This window comes from Equus caballus, chromosome 15 (genome assembly GCF_041296265.1).
Source record: "Equus caballus isolate H_3958 breed thoroughbred chromosome 15, TB-T2T, whole genome shotgun sequence".
In the NCBI taxonomy this organism is placed as follows: Eukaryota; Metazoa; Chordata; class Mammalia; order Perissodactyla; family Equidae; genus Equus; species Equus caballus.
This window is the reverse complement of record NC_091698.1, coordinates 86,325,951-86,351,008: the sequence shown is the minus strand read 5'-3', so window position 1 is coordinate 86,351,008 and position 25,058 is coordinate 86,325,951. Positions and strand designations below refer to the sequence as shown.

Below are 25,058 nucleotides of genomic sequence, written 5' to 3'. Positions count from 1 at the left end.
AAGCCACTGGCGCCAGGCCAACAGTCCCGCCATCCTGTCCCCACTTCAAAGCCCATCTGTCTGGCTCTGGAGTCACAACAAGATGACTGGTGGCTCTCACACCACCCTCGAGGCCAGGGCACCACGAGTGTGAGCATTTACGGTTACATGAAGCCTGCTGCCACCATGCTGGCCACATTGACAGAGATGAGTCGAATCAGACTCCTCTGCTCATACTAATGGTTACCATGACACAGCCCCAAAAGCAGGGAGAAAAAACGGGTTATACCCAAAATAGACGCTGGTGAGGAGCTGAAGCTGTTCTCAGGAGTCGAACGAGCCAATACAGGCTTCCACTGAGGAGCACGCGTTTCCGAGTGTGGTGAGCGAGAGCCCCGTCGGGGCCTGGTGTGCTGTGGCAGTTAGATGGGCTTCCCACGCCCTGGGAGTCAGGGACACAGGGTTCCAAGCTGAAAGTCCACGTGAGAATCGGACATGTGGCCTCCGGTGGGGCCTGCTGCATGAGGCAGCCATGAGCATGGGTCTGATTCTGTCCTCCCCTGGAGGTGGCCCAAGGTCCACCCCCAGGTGTTTCTTTGCCTTTCTGGCCTTCTGTAGAGAATACTCACACTTGCCAGCTCCAGAGCCTCTTCACTTACTCTCCCCTTGACCCCTGCAGCTGGTCCCCACCCCACCCCCTATCTCTGAGCCCTCTAGGGGCGCTGAATGTTGTAATCTCCAAAGGGGACACCACAGTGGTTCCTGTGGAAGGTAAGCCATCCGCCTGGCTTTTGAGGACCCCTGATGCCACTGAACCAACAGACAACAAAATGAGTTACCCCACTGGCTGGAGTGATTGATCCCGGTTACCAGGGAGAAATTGGGTTGCTGGTACACAACAGAAGCAAGGAAAACTCGGGACCCAAGTTCTCTCAGAACTCCGTGCCCAAAAGTAAAGGCTAATGGAAAACTACATAACTGAAAGAAAAAAGGCAGGACAACTGAGGATTCCGATCCTTTGAGGATCAAGGTTTCGGTCACTCCACCAGTAAAAGAAGCCTGACCTGTTGAGGTTGTGGCTGAGCGCAGAGGAAATATGGGATGGGCAATGGAGGAGGAGGCCACACGCGGCCTTCTGAGCCAATGTGGAAATGAGGGCTGTAGGAGTTTTCATATTTTCTAGATATGTGTGTTTATCTGTATACGGTAACCATTTTCTTCTTTTTCCTCCTTCTTCCCATCGTTTTATATACAAGTTGTTGAAAGTTAACTTTATAATTTAGTCTTTTTTTTAAAGCTTCAGTGCATAGTTGTGTATCCTAGTTGTTAGTTTTTAGTTCTTTATGTGAGCTGCCGCCACAGTATGACAACTGACAGACGAGTGGTGCGGTTCCACGACCAGGAAAGGAACCCAGGCCACAGCAGTGAGAGCGCAGAATCTTAACCACCAGACCACCAGTGCTGGCTCTGTAATTTAGTCTTCAGGTGACAGAATATCCAGTGGGACTGTGACTGAATTTGAGACGTTATTCCTGTAGACAGTCATTGGCACAATGAGTGTTGGAACTCCTCATTCGCAGAAAAGGCCAAGAATTCAGTAAGGACAGCTGTGTCTTGATAGGTAGAAATATAGCTGTTTTGTTGCTCGAATGTGTGTAAAACGGTGCACATGGAAACTGTGTAACCAAACGAGGAGACCATGCCAGTGAACTTATTCACCCTCCATTGCCTGCTCTGTGAAAATGGAGCTAGGCCCTTTAAATATTTCTCCTTTGCCAGCTGGCGTGACATTAAACTCTTGTCAGTAGAGTAGTAGGCACTGGAGAGACACTGAAGGAGGAGGTATGTTCTTTCCTGGATCCAGTGCGCTCCCTCTTGCTCCCTCTCCAGGGCTCCCGCGTTGTATACAACTTCTCCAGCAGCCAGATCCTGCTGCCCCTGTGGCTTCCCTGGTGCCCAGCCCTGTCCCGCTGCAGCTTCTCCAGCACCCTCCAGCACCATGCTCCTGCAGCACGCAACTTCCCAGTGCCCAGCTCCGGCAGCGAGGATGCTTCGCCAGCACCAGGCTCCTGAGCACAGACAGCTTCTCCAGCACTGGCTCTAGCAGTACGACAGTCAGCAGCAGCTAGCAGCTTCACCCAACACTCCCCCTCGGGCAGTTTAGTAGCAGTGTGCCTCCAGCAAGATACTTCCTCAGGAACAACTTTCTTTGGGGCCCAAAAGGATGGTTTCCAGTGAGTTCCAGAGGGCAGGTTTCCAGCACGTTCTGCAACAAGCCACCACAGTAACTTCTCTGTCATCCAGGGAGCCATGGTCATGCCCTCTCTGTCAAGGTCAGGATCTCAGCCCTGGAGGGCCTCTTCCTTCGGCACTCCATGGCAACCCCAGAGGTAGTGGCTGCTCTCATCTATGCTATTTCTGTATCCTTTGCATTTCTTTTCACTTCTTACTAGCCAATCTCTCATTACTCCAATCTCCTGTTATAGTTAATAAGTCTTTATATTAAACTTTTCCTGTCCAAGTCACTATGTGGTTTCTGTCTCCTGAATGGAGCCTGACTGACTCAGTAACCCATGGCCTCAAAGGGCCTTTTTCCATCCTCATGGTCCTTGAGCTCAGTTCAGCATCCTTGCCAGCTGATCATTCCCTGCTTCAAGCCCTCACTCAGCAATCATTTATTGAGTGCCGCTGCTGAGCCAGGCACTGGGGTGAACAGAGACCCCTGATCCTGGAAGTTCACAGCAAGTGGGTTCTCTGGCTCTCTCTCCCATCCGTGACTCTGCTTGGCTCCACACTCTTGGTTCTCTCCCACCCCTTGGCTCCTCTGTTCTGTCTCCTGGGCTGGCTGGGGTCCCGCTCCCACTACTGCACGCTGGGGACCCCTTACGGGTTGGTCACACTCTGCCTCAAGCAGTATTCTAAATTCTCCTCCACTGAGATACCTGGGCTTAAATTAACGCACACTTCCTACTGCAAGGCCTCCATCTTTATCTCCTGGACATCCCCACCTAAAATCCTACTCTTCTAGAACCAGATGCTTCATGCTTCCTCTGCCTTCTCTCTCTCTGTGGAAGTGGCACCACCGTCCCCTCAGCTGCCAAGGCACAAAACCCCGGAGAGAACTGAGGTCTCCCCTTCCCCTTCAGTCCCCACACTCCACCAGGCACCTGATCCTCGGGCCTCCATTCTCCACCCCTCCCCCCAGACCCTTTGTACCACAGGTCTAGACCTTGGCGGCTATTCCGTAACGGGTCTCCCTGCCTCTGGTGTCCCACCTCCCACTCCAGCCTCTCAGCAAAGATTCTCCACACATGCCTCCCTCAGCCAAAACCTACGATGCCTGATGAAAATGTTCTATGATCAACTGTGGTGATGGTTGCACAACTCTGTGAATGTATTAAAAACCATCGAATTGCACACTTTAAATGGATGAATTGTATGGCATGTGAATTATATCTCAATAAAGGTGTTATTTAAAAACCCCTATGATGCCAATGATTTTTACACAGGGTAAACTCTAAACTCTGGTCTGGTCCAACACTGATGGCTCGCTACAGCATGGCCTCAGCCTATTGCTCCAACCTCGCCCTCGCCTCTCCCAGCTGGCCAGTCACTGACCCCCAGCTTACATCCCCTGTCCCCACACTTGTGTCTACTCACACATTCTCCCCTCTAAGAGAGGGACCCTGCCAGAGGGCTCACCCAGTCCCCCTCTTCCCCTCCCTCAGCACCCGTGAACCCCCACTGCTTCTCCCTAACCACCCACCCAGGGGTCCTTCATCAGTTTCTGCTTTGTGGTCAAACAGCATTGCACATGCACATGGACATGTATGTTTTCCCAAACAGACGAGGTCAGAGTTCATGTCTTGCACCTTGCTGCCCCCCAAATCAGCCCACAGCTCAGTGCCTCTCCCTCTCCCACCCTCCCTGTTCCGGGTGACCCTTGAGGCAGAGAGGACTGTGTGAAATCACTCCCAGGCAGCTGCAACATCCCCAGCACAGTGCTGCGGTGCCTAGAGTGACCCCCCACAGCCCCCATTCTAGGGGTCACTTGGCAGAGTTCCACGAGGCACTGTGCCAAGGGAAAGGCCCTCTGCGGGGCCTCCTAGGTCCCTGCTCCACCTTTCCCAGGCCAGAACATACACCTGCTGTGGGGTGTGCAGGCCCCACCAGCCCCTAGATGCCCACGGTAAAGTGGGTGGTGAGGGCCCAGGTCAGGGGGCCAGTGAAGCACAGGAAGCAAGGGGGGCTGGCCTCCCGCGTCTCCACACCCTTGCAGACTGAGTCCCCGGCTTGCCTGTGGCCACTCTCTCCCCACACCATCCATGCGCGCACTTCCTCCACCTGCACTTCTTCACCCTCTTCCCACACCAAGCGACACCAACTGACCACCCAGCTGACCGCCTCCCAGGCCCACACTAGGAGGTCCTCCGAAGGGTCTTCAGGGCCTGGGAGCTACGTTGGGAGCACAGCCCCTCACCACCCACTAAAGCAGGAAAGAGCCCCTGGTCCCAGGTTTGCCTTATCCTCACCCTCTGCCCAAACCAAAACCAAACCCAAACCATTTGTGGAGGGGGCCAGGGGCGGAAGAAGAGCCCCTGGAGTCTGGGCAGCACATCCTGGAACCACTAGCCCCTAGCCCAGCAGCCCTGCTGCAGTGCACCCAGCCCTTCAGCCCAAAGGAGGCTCAGCCGGACCCCACCTCAGACCCTGCCTCTGCCACTCAGAGACCCGGGCCTCACTTCCCAATGGGGGCAGCAAGAGTCCGTGCCTCACAGTCTACTTTAAGACACGAGAGAGGGGCTGGCCCCGTGGCCGAGTGGTTAAGTTCGCGCGCTCCGCTGCAGGCGGCCCAGTGTTTTGTTGGTTCGAATCCTGCGCGCGGACATGGCACTGCTCATCAAACCCCACTGAGGCAGCGTCCCACAGGCCACAACTAGAAGGACCCACAACGAAGAATATACAACTATGTGCTGGGGGGCTTTGGGGAGAAAAAGGAAAAAAAATAAAATCTTTAAGACACGAGAGAGTGAGTCGAGTGTTGAGCACAGTATCTGGCACATGGTAGGCACTCAGTAAATATTAATTTTTTTAAAAGTATTATGTGTTTAATCAGGGCGAAAGGCCAGTAAAGTGTCCTTAGGAAACCTAGACTCCAGCTTAAGACCATATCCTGGAGCAGCCCTTGCTCAGTGGCTGCAGCCTGACCCAGAGTTCTCTCTCCCAGCTAACACCCAAGTCTTCCCCTAACCCCCAGCCCAAGGCCCCTCGCCGCCAGAATGGGTAACCTCTTTACCAGAGCCTCAGGAGTCTGTCCCAGCCACACTCACACAGACATGCACACACAGACACAGACATGCACACAGACCCACAGAGACAGATGCATGTGCACACACACACAGACACCCACAGACAGGCATGTGTGTACACACAGACACAGTCACAGAGACAGATGCATGTGCACACACACACAGACACACACAGACAGGCCTGTGTGCACACACACAGATACACATACAATCACACAGATACATGTGCACACAGACACACACACAGTCACATAGACAGATGCATGTACACACACACAAAGACACACACACACAGATGCACTCACATAGACAGACACACACGGACACAGACACACAGACAGATGCACTCACACAGAAATACATACACTCATAGACACAGACACACACACACAGTCCTCTCACCCTCCACGCTCCAAGAACCTGGAACAGGAGGGTTCAGGGCGAGGCCACCCCCGCACATGTGCCACACATTTCACCTACAGCGTGGGCCAAAGAGGCATTTGGAAACCAGCTTGGGAACCACACAACCATTCACAACATTGTTCTGAGAGAAAATACAAAACATTGCCCTAAAAACAAACATTTGCAGTAGAATTCCTCCAAGAGCTAGGAACTGCCTGTGCTAGAAAACTAACAGAGCAAGAAGAGAAAAACCACATAAACTTAGTTTGCCTCTGCAAAATTAATACCAATTACAAAAACATTTATGTGAACTGCTTACCATTTACACCTAATTACCATGCAGCACAATTACGCATACCATTAAGGGCATGCCAGATTAATGATGCTGTATGTTTCATCTGATCTCGTCACCACACCTTCAGTCCACGGATGCCCAGCTTCCACAGGGCACCCTGTGACGGCGGCACATGTGCAGGTTGGTACAAACCAGAGAAATGGTGGCTTCCAAACTCAAATCAAGAGTGGTCCCCCACCCCCTGATCCGGGCAGAGACAGCCTGACTCTGGCCCAGGCCTTCTTGCCAACATGGCCAACATCGCCACCACTGGAGCCCCTGCTGAGAAGCCATCTTCCCACCTGAGCCTCCTCCAGAAGGCAGAGATGCTTCAAAGGTCTCCCCATGGGTGTGGCCGAGTGTCATGGGGGCCATGGTACAGCCCAATGGCTACCACATGTGCCCGCTCACAGAGGAAGCTGGCCTCACTGTCCAGACGAAGGTCACCCCAAGCCATCTCCCACACCCCACTAGGGCCCTCCACCCCCTTCCCCAGCACACAGAGCGGCCCAGGCCCTGGAGGGTTGAGCCCTCCCTCCCGTGCCCTCTGCTCTCCACACAGCCATGGCAGCTCTGCACAGATCCCCTCCCCTTTAGTAAAAAGAGAAAAGGAATGGACACCGCCCCTGCCCCCAACTCCCACTTTGCTCAGCAGAGGCTCTTCAAATACACTGGGGGACCCAGGTTTGGGAAACGAGAGAGAGTCAACGGAACAAGATAAACGGACCTTCCCAGGAACAAGGTTGGGGGGACTGAGGAGACAGGCGGGACACGCCTCCCAGGAGGCAAGAAGCAGCCAGCAAGTGAGGGAGGGGGAGAGGGGGCGTGCACGTGTGCATGTGCCTGCTCAGCGCCAGACAGGGAACACGCATGGCTGAATTTTAATCCTCAAACACCTGGGAGGCCAACTGCATAAGGATTCTTTTAGAAGATGAGTGACATAAAATATCCAGGTTTAACACAAGGAGTAGCGTTTGAAACAAACAAACAAAAACACAAGTCTGTAAGGTCATCTCCACTTTGCAGATGGCAAAACTGAGGCTAAGAGAGGTTAACTGGTCTGCCCAAGGACGTGGCAGGGCTGTGGTGACACCACTGGCAGTGCCGGGTCTGGTGGCCTGGGCACAATGCCATGCTGCCTCTTGCTTCACTGATGCTGACCTGGCTCACGTCATTTTTCTAGAAATTCTTTGACGTTGCCCTTCCTGTGACACGTGACAGACTCATTTCTGTTTTAGAGAAACAGCTATTGTCCGTTTTTTTTTTTTTTGCTTGCTTACCAAAACTGCCGTCCCCAGCTTACCCCCACCTACCTCGCAGACCTGCCCCTGAATAGAGGGTGGATGTCAACTTTGCAATTCACATTCCATTCACAGAGGGCGACAGGACTTACGCCAGGTTGTGAGACCAGGGAGTCAAAGAACAAGGTCTAGGCCTTACAGCACACCTTCTGGGGGAGCTCCCGAGAAGCAGAAGTCCCCACTGAGGCCCCAGAGAGCAGCATCCCCAACGCATGTGGTACGAACGCCTGGTTAAGTCACCTCCTCAGAAGTCTCCGGAGCCCGCTACCAGTTATGGAACAAAGTGCCCCTGCCTTTCTCAACCATCACGCTGGACCCTGGCCCTCCCTGGGCCCCCACCTCCAGGCCTTGTGCCACAGGATCTTTCCCCTTCTGCAAGCCTGGCCCAGCCCAGGCTCCACCTGGGCCAGTCCCAATCCCCCTTGAGTCCCAGCTCCAGTCCTGCCTCCCATGTGAAGCACTCCCAGGTCTCTCCCAGACTCCCCGAACCTGTGCCCTCTCAGTGGTTGGCATCCCCATCCATGCAGCTGGCTGAGCCAGAAACCAAAGGGTCACCCCTGGCTCCCCTCACCCCCTCCGTCGCTCAGCCGTCCCTAGCAGCTCTGCTCCCTAAATGCCTCACAAAGCACCCCTCCTCCAGGCCCACACTACTGCTCCCCTGGACTTCGGTGCCAGCCTTCTGCCTGGGCTCCCTGCACCCATCCTCACCTGTCCAATTTCTCCTCCGTGATGCCCCAGGATGATCATTCTCAGGTACAAATACTGGCATGTCACTCCAAGTCCAACACCTATGAATGGACAACATCCCAGCCTTCCATGGTCCAGCCCTCCAGCCTCGCACCCCATCATTCCTCATCATTCCAGCGACATCAGATCAGAAGATGCCCGTGACTCCCTCGCTAACTCCTCCCCGCCCTTCGAGACTCAGCTCAAGCTTTAGAAAGCCATTCCAGATCTTCTCTCCCTCCTGAATGAGACATCCCTTCTCTGAGCCCCTGAAATGCCCTAGGCACATGCTGCTAGAGCTCTCTCCACCCGTCTATGCTGTAATGGTCACCCTCACCAGACTCTACCTCTGCTGAGGGCTCCCTGTGGACCAGCACAATCTCCTCCATCTTTGCAGCCAGTGAGTGTCTGGCACATGGTAGGTCTTTAATAAATGAATGGATGAACATTATTTGTGGATCTGAAGCAAGGGACCTCCAGGGAGAAAACTCGAGAGCTGCCAGGCCTGCCAACTTGGGGCCCAGGCACCTCATCATGCTGAACCCCCGCTCTCGGAGTCCAGGCTGTGCGGAGGGTGTTGACAGAAGAAAACGCAGGGGCAACTGCCCGGCCCCACTGGGCTTCCCAGCTGAGCTTCCAGTACCAGGCAGGCCCTCAGGCCACCACCAGTTGGGCTGGGAACCACGGCCTGCGAGAGGATGGCAACAAGCTCTACATTGTTGCTGGTAATAAAACCATTAGGAACCATGGCTTCGTGCCAGCTGCCAGGCCCCGTTGTGGCCTAGACCCTTCCATGCCTCCAGGCCAGGGGGCAGAGCCAGCCCTGCCAGCAAGCCCAGAAACCAGAGGAGAGGCCACTGCCTACTCTGGGCCCAAAGAGACTAGAGGGCAGGGAGGGAGAGGGCCCCAGGCTTGGGGGACCTGCTGGGTCCTCAGTGGGCACAGACAATAAAGAGATGGAAGCATGTCAAGATTAAAGGCCCATAGATCAGCCGGCCAGGGCTGGAGGGCTCAGAGACCATCCAGCGAAATTCTGGCTTTACAAAGGAGGAAATGGAGGCCCTGAGACCCCTAAGGGGTGATGAGAACGACAGGCAACATCTGTCAGGTCTTACGCTGCACCAGGGCCTTCTCGGGGTCATCTCACCTGGTCCCCATAGTCACTCTCACGCAGCCCTGTCATGAACCCACTTAAAGGAAAGGAACACCTACCTCCTGAGCACCTACTATGTGCTGGGCGCAGTGCTGGCTGTTTTCATAAAATAGTTCATTTGATTCAGGCAACACCGGCAAGATGTGGATACTATTCTTATCCCTGACTCACAGAGGGAAAAGCTGCGGCTCAAAGACGGTCAGGGCTTGTGGTAACTGAGTAGCCGTGGGCCTGGTGCTGGTCAAGGTCTGCCCGCCTCCCGGGTCTCTTCTTTGCCCAGGGCCCAGAGGGACCAGCTCTGAGCTTGCTTCCAAGTTACTGTCCTTTCATTTATCTTCCTGCCTTATTCCAGGGGAGGGGCAGGGCCACAGAAGCACATACAGCCTTTCTCAGGCCCTGTTTAACAGGCAGCCTCAGAGGGGGAAGCGGGCTGCAAGACAGCACCCATGGCGGGGGTGGGGGAGGGGGCTGCGGAAGGGAGCGGTGGGCACTGTTGCCAAGCAACAGGCAGACGAATTTCTATCTGGCCCTTCTCACCTTTCCACCCTGTCACCTGGGTCACTGCCACCTGCTCATGGGCCTCCAGATTACACCGTTGGGCACAGCTTGAACCCACCTGCTCAGACATCCCTTCCACCCCATGGTGGGGCATCTTGAAGCCGAATTTTGTTCTTGTTGCGTGTGGCTGCCCACACTATGCCAGGGCTGGGTCACCTGAACTCCTTACTGGGCCCCGGCACTGGTTATAGCTCCAGTTCCTAGGCACCATGTGGGCCACAACAGCCGCCAGATGGAAGCCTTCTGGGAAGATTCTCAAGATTTGTTTCCCATCCTGCGTCAGAACTGAGAGTTTCAAGTCACCTTTCTATAAAGCTAACTTGGTCCACTGCCCCTGGCATGTGCCACGGTGCAGCCAGCTGCCTATTTTCCACTCTCACCCAATCCCTACTAGCCCAGGCCTGAGCTGGGAGGCCTCAGTGTCTGCAATATTTCTCCCTGCAACCTTTCCAGAAAAAACAAGTACCTGAATAACCCTACCCTTTGCTGTCGGTCTCCAAGCCAGCTTCTTATCCATTACAAAAAAAGAGTCCATCCTTCCAGTCCTAGGGTGACTCAAATTTTTTTCATGTTTTTATCCAGAAGCTTTCAAAAGTGTGGTTTTATTTTTGCTGTCATTAAGAAAGTAACACACGTGGGGCCAGCCCCGCGGCCGAGTGGTTAAGTTCACGCGCTCCACTTCGGCGGCCCAGGGTTTCGCCGGTTCGGATCCTGGGCGCAGACATGGCACCGCTCATCAGGCCACGATGAGGCAGCGTCCCACATGCCACAACTAGAGGGACTCACAACTAAAAATACACAACTATGTACCGGGGGACTTTGGGGAGAAAAAGGAAAAATAAAATCTTGAAGAAAAAAAAGTAACACGTGCATTTACATTTTTCCAAAGATTATAAAAGTATATAAAGTAAAAAGGAAAGTCTTTGTTGACAGGTTTGCTGTTTATCCTTCTTGAATGACTTTTTCTATGCCTGTACAAGCCAATAAATGTGTACATTTGTATATATTTTAAAGGAATTTTACCAAAACGAGATGACACTCTGCCACTGCTCCCTTAGGGTGACCCAACACCATATGGTGGACATCTAACACTTCAGAACAGACAGCTTACTACCTCATTTCAGAGGCTTTGGGGGAATCTAGATAGTTTCCCCTTTGTCCATAAATTGATTTATCCTTTCAGAATCTATAAAATTAATCACACAGGACCATTCCTTCAAGAAGCCCCTTCCCAACAGGTTCTGCTTGCTGGAGCGCTGGAGGATCCCACGGCCCTGCAAGGGCCCGGGCGCCCTCGCCTGCCCCTCCCATGATCCTCTGGGGAAGCTCTGAGGGGAGGCGTGCTCCCAGGGCCCCCAGCCGCCCAGCCCGTGCGTTCCCAGACATTTACTATGACACGGCCCACATCCAACCCATGGCTCAATAAACCACAGATGTGACCACCATCCCATAATGTCCCATCTAAGCATCCTTTAACCTTTTCAAGTAAGAACCACTGGGATCTAGCTGATCTATTAGATCTGGAACATCTGCACGGACCCCCAGATCCATCTACAGTAGCACAGACGGAAGAGCACTCGACGAGGAGTCAGGACACCCAGGTTCTGGCCCTCTAGTTACCAGCTGTGAGAGACTGTCCTCTGGCCCCTCTGTGCACCCAGACAGGGCAGCTAACAACTGGCTCAGAATTAAAAATGACCTTGACATTTGAAACAGAAACAGAGAGGGAAGATCAATAGGGATGACAGTGAGAAGGGCCATGCCGTCAGGAAAGAGAAAATAGGAAGCTGGTTATAGATGTAAATAAGGCTGGAAGCCTTACAGGTCACAAGGGACCACAGCAGGATGGGGCAGTGCTGAGCTATGGCTGAGAAAACATTCCACTCCCTACTGGGATTCGGCTAGGAAAGCCCCAGCGTCCACACCTCCTCCCCCTGTCGCTGTCCTCCAGACAGGGCAGTGATGTGATCAGCAAGGGAGATGTGCTCGGCAAGCCCTGCTCACTGGCGGCTTGGCTGGGGGCTGCCAGGCACCTGCAGCCACACCTGGGGACACCACCCCCCCGCCCGCGGCACCTCCCCTCTGAGTTGGGGGCTCAGTTCCGCTGCGTGTGGGGGAGGGTAGGGGGATACTCACATCCCCTTGCAAGAATGTTCTGGATACTGGGGCACCTCAGCCTGAGGGAGGGGATGCAGAGGGGGACACGGAGACCTCTGGGAGGCCAGGCAAGGCACCCTCCTCCCCCCAGTCACACCACTTTTTGATTGCCATCACTGGCATGCAGACCTCACCCTGTCTGGTGTTCCCCTTAATGGCCACAACCCCCTGGGGTTGGTGTAATTCAAACCCTGCTCTGTTTCTCTCCAAGTCTGAGCTCTTAAGCTCTAGTCTACGGAATATAAAGGAATCCTCCAGATCCTATACCAAATGAGCTCGGTTGGCCCCTTCCCCTCCCTCCCTTCCATCCCTCCGTCTGCTCCCCCCTCCACAAAGCCACCACAAGCAGGACAGTTCAGAGCGATTCTCCACAGGCCACACAGGAGTTACAGAGCACAGGGGCCCGCTCTCCGCTCTCCCCAAATCAGTGCGGGGCCTCAGCCTAGCCCCAGCACACCCACAGCCCTGCTCCACCTCCCCAGCATCTCCCCCACCCTCTAGTCGCCTCATTCCTGACAGCCTGGCCTCCCCTTCTCGGCCTGGAAGCCCCACCTCTGCGCTCTGAGACCCATCTCGGATGCCACCTCCTCCAAGAAGCTTTTCCTGATCCCCTCAGTAAGTTGTGACCTCAATGTCCTTTGAGCACTTTATTTCTCCCTCTCCTGCAACCTTGGTCTGTGGTGATTCATTAGTTGGGTACATCCTAAACTCACTCTGCGTCCCCTCAAAGGCCAGCACACGACGTTGCCCACAGGAAATGCTCAGTAAGTCTCTGGTAAATGGCAGCAAATATGCTGCAGCAGGACAGAATGGGAATAAAGAGCTGAAACTGCAGTGTGAGGGATCCAAGGCAGAGAGGGAGACAACCTGTTGACAACGCGATTTGTTAAACTCTGCAACAGACTGCTCCACGCCACGGAGGAGCCTCCCACCTCCGAAGATTTTTCAATCAGAATCAGCACTCTCCTCATCTGTCCAAGATTTTGCAAAAGAGGCAGGAAGGCGGACAGGCCTTCTCAGAGCACTTCCTGCACCGCCAGTCCCCACAGGCCGCCCAAACGAGGAAAACGCTCACTGCTCACCGCTCGCCAACGCCGGGCACTCACACTCTGCTAAGAGCAACGGGCATCATCTCCTTTAACCCCCACAGCAGCCTGTGAGCAGGGCCTAGTCTTATTTCCACGTTACAGGGGAGGAAACTGAGGTTCAGAGCAATTAAGTCAGCTGCCCCAGCTCCCCGGCTGGGAAGCGTCAGAACGCCGCTCCGTCTGACTCCAGTGCCCTCATTGCGGCTGCCTCGAAACGACTCATGTCTAAGCAAGTCGTATCTGTCCCCACGTGGCTGCACACAGTGTATGCAGAGATACACAGAGAGACACGTGCACCACACCCTGTCTTGCCCACACACTTAGCCACGTGGAGGCAGGCTTGGACACACACAAATCTCTGACACTGCGCTGATCTCAGATTTGGTAGGTTTTTAGGGAAAAAGTCAAAAAGAGAAATGACTGAGAAGGAGCCCTCCAGACTTGGGTGGAAAGGAATCTGGCACCTTTAGCTCACTATTAAAGGCCTGTTCAGGAGCAGCAACACGCACAGGCCCACGGAGCCGCCCGGCCTCAGGCGCAGGCGGGCTTCTGACTGGCTCTGCTATCTATTAGATACCAAAATGGAAGTGGAAACAACTCCCGCGGGGCCGCGCCTTGGTCCTAACTGTTGCCTGTTCCCAAGCCAGAGGCCAGAGACACACTTAGCTATCAGTGGGGCACCGGGGGAAGGGGACACAGGCACCAGGTCAGGGACCCCAGGTCCACACAAGCAGAAAGCAGCGGGAAGTGCCGCGGGAGAGAAGCATGTGACAGGCACACAACTGGCCCTCTGGCCTCAGGCTCTGGGCAGCACTTCCAACTCTGGAAGAAACAGGGCCTGGCGCCACACCCCAACAGCCCCCAACCCAGCACCAAGTGTTCTCAGAGCTTAAAGTTCTCTTTCAACCCTAACTCTAAGGCTTGGATTCTAATGGTAACATTTCAGGCCCAAGGATGGGGAGGGTGGTCTGTTTCTAACTCACCCATTAGAGTCTGCAAGCCTGCTCTCAGAGCCCCCTTTCTATCTGCTTCCCAGAAAGACTCCCAGACGCAGTCTGGGCTCTTGCTGGGGAAGAACTTGGGGCTTTCAGAGGGCTTGAGCCTAAGGAACTGGCCTAGAAGGAGGTGATGGCCATTCAGCAAAGGCAGAGCAGCAGCGAACAGAAGAGGGCCCGGCCACCAAACCTGCCGCCAAGGAGAGGACAGAGACCGAAAACGCAGATATGCAGCAAGCTCCCCCGCCAGTCAGCAGACACCCACGGAGGCCCCTCTCAATGTCGGACGGGGGACCTAGAGGCAGCCAAGGCCAGGTCCCCGTCCCATGGAGACCACAAACTCAAAGGAGAGACCAACACAGAGAGCAGCAGCCTAGGAGAGCTGTAGCAGGGGACAGTCTAAGGTCCCCATAAAGCAGGCCTGGCCGCACTTCTTCCCAGCCAGGCCACCCTGGGCAAGTAATTTATAGCTTGTCCCATCTTTCCTCGCAGGCTTTTTCAGAGGACCAATGGCAGTGCTGTGTGACTGTGATAGTAAGATATCCATAAGGCACTCAGGAGCTTATTGTGAACTGGGCTCACACAGGAAACCTCAGAAATTATGCACACACATGGATTTACACTTCAACCTACAGAAGGACACATAGGTGTGCAGGCTTAACCAGAGGCTGTACTTTTACAGCCTCTGTGGAGTCAGATGTGACAAACCTGTCTCCTGCAAGACACCCCCCTACACACACACCACCTTCTCCTTGCAAAGGCCCATCCCCCGGGAGGCCTTGCCCTCTCTCAGACCTCCTCTCCTCAGAGACCTTCCTGATTACCGCTGTGTGGCGAAAACCAGACCACCCCGCCCCCATTCCTGGGTCTGAAATTCCACCGCTAGAATCAGAGCCATAGAATTTAAAAGTTGGAATGGACCTTCAAGCTGCAGGCCAACCCCCACCCGACAGAGGAATCCTGTCCGCAGACACCCTGACAGATGGCCCCGGTCATCCTCCCCTACGCTTCTCCAGATCTCGAGGGCAGCCCTCGCACTGTGGACCCATCACTCCACCGGTCTGGAAGGAATTCACCTTTTCTAAGGTTGGCCTCCTGGTGCAGGCCCACGTGACTGGGAAGAACAAGGAGAGCCTTGGTCAGCCTGAGCCGCGAGCTGAGCATTTGATGAGTAGCTGAAGACATGCACCCAGGAGCTGGACAGGAGGCTAGAGAGGGAGCCAGAGCACCAAGACGCGAGCCCCGGAAGGGAGGCAGGCAGGTGCCAGACCCGCTGCGCAAGTTTGCCTTGGGCTCCTGCCTGTGTGTAGCACATGTGTACACATGCACACACACGCAGACTCACACTTTCACAAAGTTGCCTGTCAAACAGCCTAACCAGGGCCTCAATGGGACCTGGAGGCAGAAGAGGACCACCTTGTCCCAGAAAACTAGTAGGAACTCCCGACAACCCCAGCCTGGAACACAGGCAGCTCAGGAAAGCACCAGGAGACGTCCCCGCCAGCAGAGAAGACAACCCGAGAGGGTCCGCCTGACAGCTGGGCTCCCCAAATCCCACAGGCCAGTCCTAACACTCCAGCAACGCCTAAGGAGAAGAGCTTGCCTGGCTGCAGCTGTCACATCTGCCTGGGAGGGAGGAGGCACAGCGGAGCAGCACCTGATCCCAGGATCCCTTCGCAGCCCGCCAGCCCAGGAGGCCGGTTCAGCCGCTGGCAGCCCAGGGTGAAACATGAAGACGGAACAGTCCCCCAGGGATGCTGATGGCAGTCTCTGGGCACGGCAGTGAGGGGCACGCTGGGTCACAGGGCGAGGACGATTCTCCCCGTAGGCTCCTGTCCCTCTGGTTTGGGAGGGGGCGAGTAGTGTGGCTCTGGGGCCCGGGCCCTTCCTCCCCGCCTGACGCAGGCCGGAGCTGCCCAGCTGGGTGCAGGACGCCATCTTGGGTCAAGGTGCAGCCGCAGGGGGCTCCCCTCGGGAGCTGGGCAAGAGAGCCCCTGAGAACCAGCGAGCCCCCCACTCCGCGCCCAGGGCGCCAACACCTACTCAACTGGCTTTGCCGTAGAGAGAGAGGAGGAAGGACGGAGAGGATGGAGAGAGAAGGGGGAAATAACAGAGGGGTGGAGGGAAGGGAGTGGGTGCCCCCAAGAAGGGAGGCTCCAGAAAAGCGAAATGCAGTTTGGCAGCCCGAGGGCCGCGGGCCCCAGCGACGAGGGGCTGGGGGAGGCCGGGGGCGGGCCCTGGACCCACGCCAGCTCGGTCCGCGCCGAGAGGGAGGGAGGACTGGGCAGCTGGGGGAGGGGAGCCGGGGTGAGGGCGGGACACGGACTGCGGCCGCCTGCGGCTCCGAAGCTCGGGGTCTCCCGGGGCGCGGGGACGCGGGGCCGAAGACCCCGATTCGCAGCCTTGGCGAGGCCTCGTCCTTCACTGTACAGATGCGAAGCTTTCAAGGACACGTCTGCACCGGCCCAGCGGGGGTGCGTGTGCGTGAGTGTGTCCGCGTGCGTGTGAATGTGTGCGGGGGGGGCGTGCTGCTGCAGGGGGCGACCCCGGGTGCCCCCACCCGCACCGCTCCCGGCCCGGGCCCGGCCCCGCCGCTCTCACCCCCGCGTTTTCCGGCCCCCGCGGCCCCGGCCCGGGATCTTCGCCCGCCCCCGCCCCGCCCCCACACTGCGGCGCCGCCGCCACCGCCGCCGCCGCCCCGGCTCCCACGGCCCGCGGCGGGGGCAGGGAGGAGCCAGGCACGACGTCCCCCCCGCGCGCCGCCTGGCCCTCCGCGCGGAGGTGTGCCCCCCAAGTGGCACTCTCCCCACCTCCGCCGCCCCTCCCAGATCCGCTGGCACCCCGCACCCCCAGCCACAGGTGGCCGGAGGAGGATCGCTACGCAGCGCTCCCCGGCCCGGCCCCCAGATCACCCCTTGGCCCGCCCCCGGGGGCCTCCCGGGTCCCCCGCCCCGCCGGGCCGAGGAGGGCCGGGAGCCGGGGGGAGGGGCGGGGGGCCGGGTCGTGCCAGGCTGCCATTTTCTGCCGCCGCCGCGGAGCCTGCGCGGGGCCCGGCCCCCGCCCCCCTCCCCCGCTCCCTGCGGGCCGCCGCGGGGGCCGATTATTCCGGGTCGGGGTCCGCGCCCTCCAGCGCCCCGGCCGCAGGCCCCAGGCGGGGCCCCGGGGCGGGGGCAGGGCCCGGAAGGCGGGGGCGGCCAGGCCCGGGCCCCTGCGGCAGCGCCGAGCCGGGCACCGCGGCGGCGGCCGGCGGTGGAGGGGGCCCCCCGCGGCATTGTATAGACTTGAACTTGAGCCCGGAGCCGGGCGGGGGCGGGGAGGGGGCTCCGCGCCGGGAGCGGGCGGGACGGGAGGGGGCGCCTGCCGAGCCCGCGGGGACATAAACAAACCCTCAAATCCCCCGCGCCGCCCAGGCCAGCCCGGCCCGCCGCCCCTGCCCGCAGCCCTGGCCCCGCGAGCGCCCGGCGCCGAGTTGCAGGGGTCCAGGAGCGTGCCCCGCGCCGGGCACTGCCCGCCGCCGTGCCCCCCGCCCGGCCTCCCCTCCTCCGCGCCCGCCTCCGGGCCGGCCTCCCGGGCCGCCAGCAGCGGCGCTCATTACCGTGTGGCCGGTCGGGTCGGGCCGGCCCGGCTGCGCGCCCTAGTGCCGCGGCGCCGCGTCCCGGCTCGTCCTCTGCTCTCGCCGCCGCCGCCGCCCGCGCGCCCTCCCTCCCTCCCGGCCCGCCTGCCTGCCTCGCTCGCTCGCTCCCTCCCTCCGCTCGCTGTCGCGCTCCCTCTCTCCGCCTCCTCCGCCGGGTCCCCCCCTCCCACCCCTTCTCTCCGCCTTCCTCCTTCCCTCCCTCCGGCCGCCCGCGGGCCCAGGCCTCCGCCCGCTGCTCGCCCCCCGCGGCCGCGCTGGCCCCGGCCCCGGCGCTGCGGAGCCGGCCCGGGAGGCAGCGCCGACTGGGGGGCCCCGGGGCGCCGCGGCGGGAGCGGCCTGGGCGCGCGGCCGGTCCTAGCGCCCTCGGCCCGACTGCCCGGCCTCTGCGGCCCCGCCGGGGGTCCCGGCACGCTGCGAGCCGGAGGGCCGGCCTCGGCAGCGCCCCGACCCGGCGCCGGGCCCGGGCACCCCGCCTCGGCCGCGCTCCCGGCCGCTCCGCCGGGGGCTTCGCTCCAGCCCTCCCCTCGCGGGGCGCCCCGCTACCTGGCGCTGCCTCTGCGCTGGGTCCCCGCATCCAGCACTGGCCGTAGGGACAGCGGCCCCTCCTCTCCCCGGGCCGGTGTCAAGTGCCTCCCCCCCGGCAGCCCGCGGAGCCCCCGGCGGCCTTCGCCCTGCAGTTCTCCCGACCTCCACCAGAGCCCACTGCACTCTGCCTGCCTCAGCACTGGGGCTAGGGACAGCAGCGCCGGCCCATCCGCGCCGCAACCCCCACCCCACCCGCCACCCCTGCCAGGTGCCGCCGCCGAGTGGAGGCCAGCTCACTCCACAGGGCCGAGGTCGGGGCGCCAGGCCCATCCAGGCCGTCCTGAAGGTTTGAGCACCTCTATAGGATGATCCCCCCCCCTTGAAGGGAGTGAGCTCCCCGTACCTTGAGGTGTCCAAGTAGAGTGTTCTCAGTTGGGCAGTGAAAGACTGAAAGATTTCATGGGGTGGGAGGCCGAATTAAATGACACTGAAGATCCCTTCCAGCTCTAAGATTCAGTGCACACCTACACTCCACCCGCATGCTTACTCACCCCTTTGCCGTGGGGGTTGTTCTCATTTCCCATAGAGTTCTGAGGGCTCCAGGTTTCTGACTTGGGGCATCTCCATCTACCTCCACCAGCACAGCCACCCTCCGCTCATCACTCTCCTCTAACCTCTAGGACTTGGTGCTGGGCCTTCTGACCCCCAGCCTGGCTCCCCATGTCTGCCTATACCTCCATCAACCATCTCCACCGTGCAACCCCATTCCACCCATGGCTTCAGCTACGTGACAGTGCCCTGAACTCTCTCACCCAGGCCCCCCCATCCCCTGTGGGTGGGGCTGCTGAAGCCAGTCCTACTTTTCCATTTTCCCCACCAGCCTCACCCCTTCCAGGGTCTCAAGAACAGTTACCTAACTCTCTGGGACACGGAGCTGACCCTTCATCCAAGAGTGGTTTTCCTTTAGGAAGCCCTCTAATGCTTCCAGGTCCTTCAGCCTGCCCCACTCCCGGAGCCTCAAGGTTGGAGACCACTTTCCACACAACTGTCCTGCCCTTTTTCAGTGTCACCTTCACTCAAGTCACCCCATGCCACTGATGATAGGCCCTGCTCTTCGTCATCTCCACCTGGCCAGTTCTGAAGATTCATGATGTCTTTTCCATGAGGACAGGGACCGTGTCTGTCATCTCTGTAGCCCAGCGCTTGGAGTGTGGTCAGTTCTCAGTAAACCTTGATTGAATGAATACGTGCACTGCAGGCTCCTGTGCACTCTGCTTTCCGCATCAAGATGGGCATCCACAAACACTCTAAAGCTTGGCTAAGGGGAAGACCATGTTTGGAAAGATGGCTGCCATACCTCTCCCTTCCTCAAGGGCTTATATAACACGGCCCCCAAACAGCAGCGACCGTTTACTGAGCGTCTCCTGTGTGCCAGGCACCCAACTTGGCGCTTTCCCTCGGTCCTCGCCAGCCCTGGGTGGTGGTTTGTATGATCTTCACTCTGCAGATGAGGATGCTGAGGTGAGCCTTAGTCAAAGCCACACATTTGGGAAGTAGCAGAGCCAGGATTCAAAGCCTGGTTCATGTGACTCTGAAATCATTCTAGTTATTTCAGAACATCATAGTTACTCTTAACAAGCTGAAATTCTCAGGGTCAAAATGGGCAAATGTACGTCTCTATTCAGTAGAACTGTTCATGATCAAATCACTGGGAGCCCGTGGCCTGTGACCTTGGATGTTTGTGTTGCTGGGGTCCAGAGGCCCAAGGTGCCCATATTAGGGGTTTGTGTCCAGTAAGAAGCAATCTTGTGGCCACAGGGTTGGTTCTAGAGCTTGGCTCCGACGTCTGTGGCATGAGGAGGACCCTCCAGGCAGTCCCAAGAAGAGGCCAATCAGTGCTGGCTGAGCCTCCGGGGCCTCCTCACCACACAGCACGCTGGGTCCAGCTCGGTGGTTTAGCCGCTGGGCTCCTACCTGCCTCACTTGTGTCTGCCCCACTGTGGCCTGAGCAGAATCCTGGTTGATCCTAGAGAATCTGGGGTGAGGGGCAGCATCCGGCAGGATGGGCGAAGTCATCCTGCAATGACTCACAGCCCTGAGTCTTGGTGACTTAAAACCACAAAGGTTCTGTGGAAAACAGTAAGGTGATTCCTCACAAAAATTAAACATAGAATTACCATGTGATCCAGTGTTTCCACTTCTGGGTATATACCCCAAAGAACTGGAAGCAGAGACGCAAATAGATATTTGTACACCAGTGTTCATAGCATTGTTCACAACAGCCAAAAGGTGGAGACAGGCCACATGTTCATCAGCTGATGAACAGATAAATAAAATGCGATATGTGCATATAGTGGAATATTATTCAGCCTTAAAAAGAAGAAAATTTTGACACATGCTACAACATAGATGAACCTTGAAGACATTATATTAAGTGAAATAAGTCAGACACAGAAGGACAAATATTGTATGATTCCACTTATATGAGGGACCTAGAATAGTGAAAATCATGAGACAAAGTAGAATGGTGGTTACCAGGGACTGGGCGGAGTGAGGACGGGAAGCTAGTGTTTAAGGGGTACACAGTTTCAGTTTTGGAAGATGAAAAAGCTCTGGAGATGAATGGCGGTGCTGGTTGCAAACTAATGTGAATGTACTTAATGCCTTTGAACTATACACTTAAAAATGGTTAACATGGGGGGCCGGCCCTTTGGCCCAGCGGTTAAGTTCGCACGTTCCGCTTCGGCGGCCCAGGGTTTGCTGGTTTGGATCCGGGGCATGGACCTATGTACCACTCAGCAAGCCATGCTGTGGTAGGCGTCCCACATATAAAGTGGAGGAAGATGGGCACGGATGTTAGCTCAGGGCCAGTCTTCCTCAGCAAAAAGGGGAGGATTGGCAGCAGATGTTAGCTCAGGGCTAATCTTCCTCAAAAAAAAAAAAGTTAAAATGGTAAATATGATGTTGTATCTATTTTACCACCATAAAAAAATAGAGCATAGTACACCTGTCAATTAAATGTATTAAATATATTATAAAAATACATAGTTCCTTTTCTTGCTCCTGTTGCATGTCTGTGGCAGGTCTCATTGAGAGGGGCAAAGTTCATTGAATATTCAGGGAGCCACCATCTCAAGGAGAGCACTGGAGGGTATCACATTGACAATAGCCATTTGTCACTCATTGGCTAGAACCATCCATACAGTTCCATTCAACTGCAGGGAACCAGGAAGTAAATGCTACCACGGACCTGAAAGTGGGGAGAACCAGACATATTTAGCAGCCAACACCAATGACTACCACAGGGCCCTTCCAACCCCTCACAGAAAACATGTTCCTCTAACATTCTCCACCCAGCACCAGGGACACCTGCGGAAGACTTGGTTCCCACGCTCTTGACTCAGATAAGTGGCAGCCTACCCTTCGCCCCAACACCCTGCTAGACCTTATGTCCTCTCCATGAGTCTGCTTCTGAAACCATCCCACCTGCCTTTGCCATACCTCCCCCATGACTTCCAGACCTGGGTTATCTAGCACCCTGCTCGGTGGTTTCAGCCCCGCAGTGACTCACCACTCAGGTCATCTAATATCCATTGCATGCCACACCCACCAGGAGAGCTAGTTCTTCACCTATAACAAATGGTAATGCTTCCACCTATCCTCCAGGTGGGGTTATTATATAGTCATGACTCTCAGTCGTAAATGACAGAATCCCAGCCTAAACTAGCTTAGACAAACAAAGGGACTCAGTGGTTGAGAGACTTGCCACTCTGTTGGCACTTTCCTTCCTACTTTAAGCAAACGCCACACAGCTTTCAAAGATGGCAGCCAGCAGTCTCAGGTTCACATTCTCCCAGCTTAGAATCCTAATGAAAGGATATCATTTTCCTTTCCTTCAAGAATCCCCCTAATGCTTCCAGGACATGAGACTCCACGTCCTTTAACAACATCCCATACACACAACCCTGAGCCTCAAGATCTGAGGGACATAATTGTCCTGTTTTGTTTTTCAATGTCGCCCTTACTCAAGGGGCTGTCCTTAGTGGAAAAGTCACAACGATTACTTCAATTGTTCTGGCTTTGGTCACAAGCCCACTTTGAACCGGGTGCTACATACAGTGGGACAGTCTAGATGACATGCCCACCCCAGTAAGTGGGTGCAGGAGGTGGCATTGGGGCTGACAGATCCAGCCAGCACCCCAGGGAGTAGGAGCAGGCTTGTTCCCCGAAGCCGGGGTGCTGGGCGAACACATTACACTCCACCTGCTGCCGCCCAGCATTCGCATGTCCCTTCTTTTCCCCATTACGCACTTTCAGAAATGTTGTCACTACTTGATAGGAGTGGTGGTTGCACATCGCGGATGTGCTAAATGCCACTGAATGTGCATTTTTAAATGGTTAGTTCAATGGTATGTGAATTTCACCTCAATAAAAAAGATGTATTTTTAAATGTTCCTGCTAAAATAAAGAACCCACGCCATCTACAACTAAAAATGCACTTACTCTCCTTCCCAAAGGAAGATGATCCAAGTCATGACCAGCCCTAAAATCAAGACCTCTGAGTAACGTGCATTCCTCTAAGTGAAGTCTATATGTGGCTTCTTATTATCCACAACCAGCGGCTACATTGTAAATGTAACCACCCCAAAGCACCAAATATATGCAGGGGGAGAGAAGATAGATTATCCACAATGAAGACGGACTTTGGAAGAGAGGGGAAGGGAAGGAGCAGCAGAGGTTGTCGGTCCTCGGCCTGCACCTCACCCTGCTGGTGGGGCAGCCAGGCCTCCCCTCTCTGCACTGGAGCCAGGTCCTGGCTGGCTCCTGGGAGAGTCTCCCCGGTTCGGTTCGTTGTCCTCCAGAGCTGCGCCTGAGGGCCTCAGGGGAGAAGTCCCCTTTGGAGAGGGACAGCATCCTATTGGCATGGTCACAGTTTCCTGGGGATTCCTTCAGAGCTTGAGCAACCGCTGAATCTGGGGATTGCAATATCGCTTCCTTAAAGCCTCAGCCAGTTGCCAGTCAGCTCATTTCCTGGGAACTCCAGAGACTAGTAACTCGCCCCACAAAGGCCCCAGGGCTGCTGTGTGGATTATTCTGCATGCCCACCATGGAAGTTGTGAGCATTAAAACAAAGAGTAGATATGAAAGTGCCCATATGAGTTATTTTGTATCACATAAAATGTCATCATCCTCATTCACAGAGAAAATCATAAAGACATAATTTCATTCTGTATGGTTTTACATGTGCTCGTATGCAGTCCTTTTATTCACTTCTTTTTTTCACTCTCTTTTTGGATTTCCTGCAGTGACTGCCACAAGTGTACCCCCATATCTAGATGCTGGTTCAGCCCCTTCCCCTAAGAGACACCTCAGCCACTGCCTCTCACTCCAGCATGAGCCTCACCCTGTATATTGACAGATATAGAAATAAATATAGATATAAAATGTGTGTATATATACACGTGTGTATGTATGTATGTATATACGTATTTTCCCTTTTTCTGTTCGCTGAGAGCACCTACAAGCAATGAAACCTCAATAGCAATGAGTACACCTCATGCCCAGATTTTGGTTTCTAAATACCATTCTCTATTAAAAGGAAGTGGACCTTCCCAGAGAAATGACAAATTCCAGAGCTGGGTTGAGCAAGGAACAAGGTGAGCTCAGAACATGTCACACTTCAGGATAAGGAAGTGCTCAAAGCATGATGGGACACAGAGAGGGCTCCCACTGGAGAAACATGGGAAAAGTTGAGCACCAAAATAAATAATGATGCCAACAGATTATAACTCACTCAGTAAAACAGGAATCCATGAGTCCATGAATAAATTGTAAGCTTAATGAAGAATAGGATATTTGCATAGTCTCAAAGTACTTCCTGACAAAATACTTCCCAATTACAAAGGGAAAAAAGAGTAACTTTACAATGGAAAAGCCTGACACATATCCATTTATTCAAGCAATCAAAGTCAACAGCATCAGTAATGGGCCAAATTGAAACGGTACCCCACCTAACAGGATGTGAAAACAACACATCATTTCTATGCTAGCCCCGCCAAAGATGCATCATCTAATCTAATCTTGAGGAGACATCAGACAAACCCATCTTAGTCCGTTCAGGCCACCATCACAACGTACTATAGAGTGGGTGGTTTATAAACAACAAACATTTATTTCTCACAGTTCTAGGGGCTGGAAAGTGCAGGATCATGACGCCAGCAGAGTCAATGTTTGGTGAGGGCTTCCTGGTTCATAGACGGCGGTCTTTTTTCTATGTCCTCACATGGCGGAAGGGACAAGCTAGCCCTCTGGGGTCTCTCTCTCTTTTTTTTCCCTCCCCGAAGCCCCAGTACATGGCTATATATCCTAGTTGTAAGTCCTTCTAGTTCTGTGTAAGCTGCCTCCACAACACGGCACTGACAGAGGGCTGGGTGGTTCTGCAGCCAGGAAATGAACCCAGGTCACCTAAGCTGTGAGAGCACCGAACTTTAACCACCAGGGTATCACAGCTGGCTCTGGGTCTGTTGTTTTTTTTAAAGATTTTATTTTTCCTTTTTCTCCCCAAAGCCCCCCGGTACATAGTTGTGTATTTTTAGTTGTGGGTCCTTCTGGTTGTGGCATTTGGGATGCCGCCTCAGCATGGCCTGACGCGAACCGTGCCATGTCGGCACCCAGGATCCAAACCGGCCAAACCCTGGAACTCGCACTTAACCACTTGGCCACCGGGCCGGCCCCTCTGGGTCTCTTCTATACAGACACTAATCCCAATCATGAGGGCTCTGCCCTGATGACTAGTCACCTCCCAAAGGCCCCACCTCCTAATACCATCACCTTGGGGGCTGGGTTTCAACATAGGAATTTTGAGAGGACGCAAACATCAGATCGTAGCAAACCCAA

The 25,058-nt window shown here is 55.6% G+C and overlaps 1 protein-coding gene and 1 non-coding gene across 13 annotated transcripts in view; both read right to left on the bottom strand.

The window, feature by feature from the left end:
• The window catches only part of DNMT3A (DNA methyltransferase 3 alpha), a 129,469-nt gene extending 111,122 nt beyond the window's left edge, over positions 1-18,347 (bottom strand). For 9 of the 12 annotated variants that reach the window (XR_011426154.1, XR_002800263.2, XR_002800264.2 and 6 more), the window contains exon 1: positions 17,598-17,729. The gene's annotated coding sequence lies outside the window, so the exon portion shown is untranslated. Of the gene's footprint in view, positions 1-17,597; positions 17,730-18,179 lie in introns of those variants that run through there. The other 3 variants (XM_070235774.1, XM_070235776.1, XM_023619392.2) reach the window with 2 other exon arrangements.
• MIR1301 (microRNA mir-1301) lies at positions 3,939-4,010 on the bottom strand. The gene has a single exon (NR_032943.1). It is a non-coding gene; the product is annotated as a microRNA mir-1301 (primary transcript).
• Positions 18,348-25,058: the final 6,711 nt, after the last annotated feature.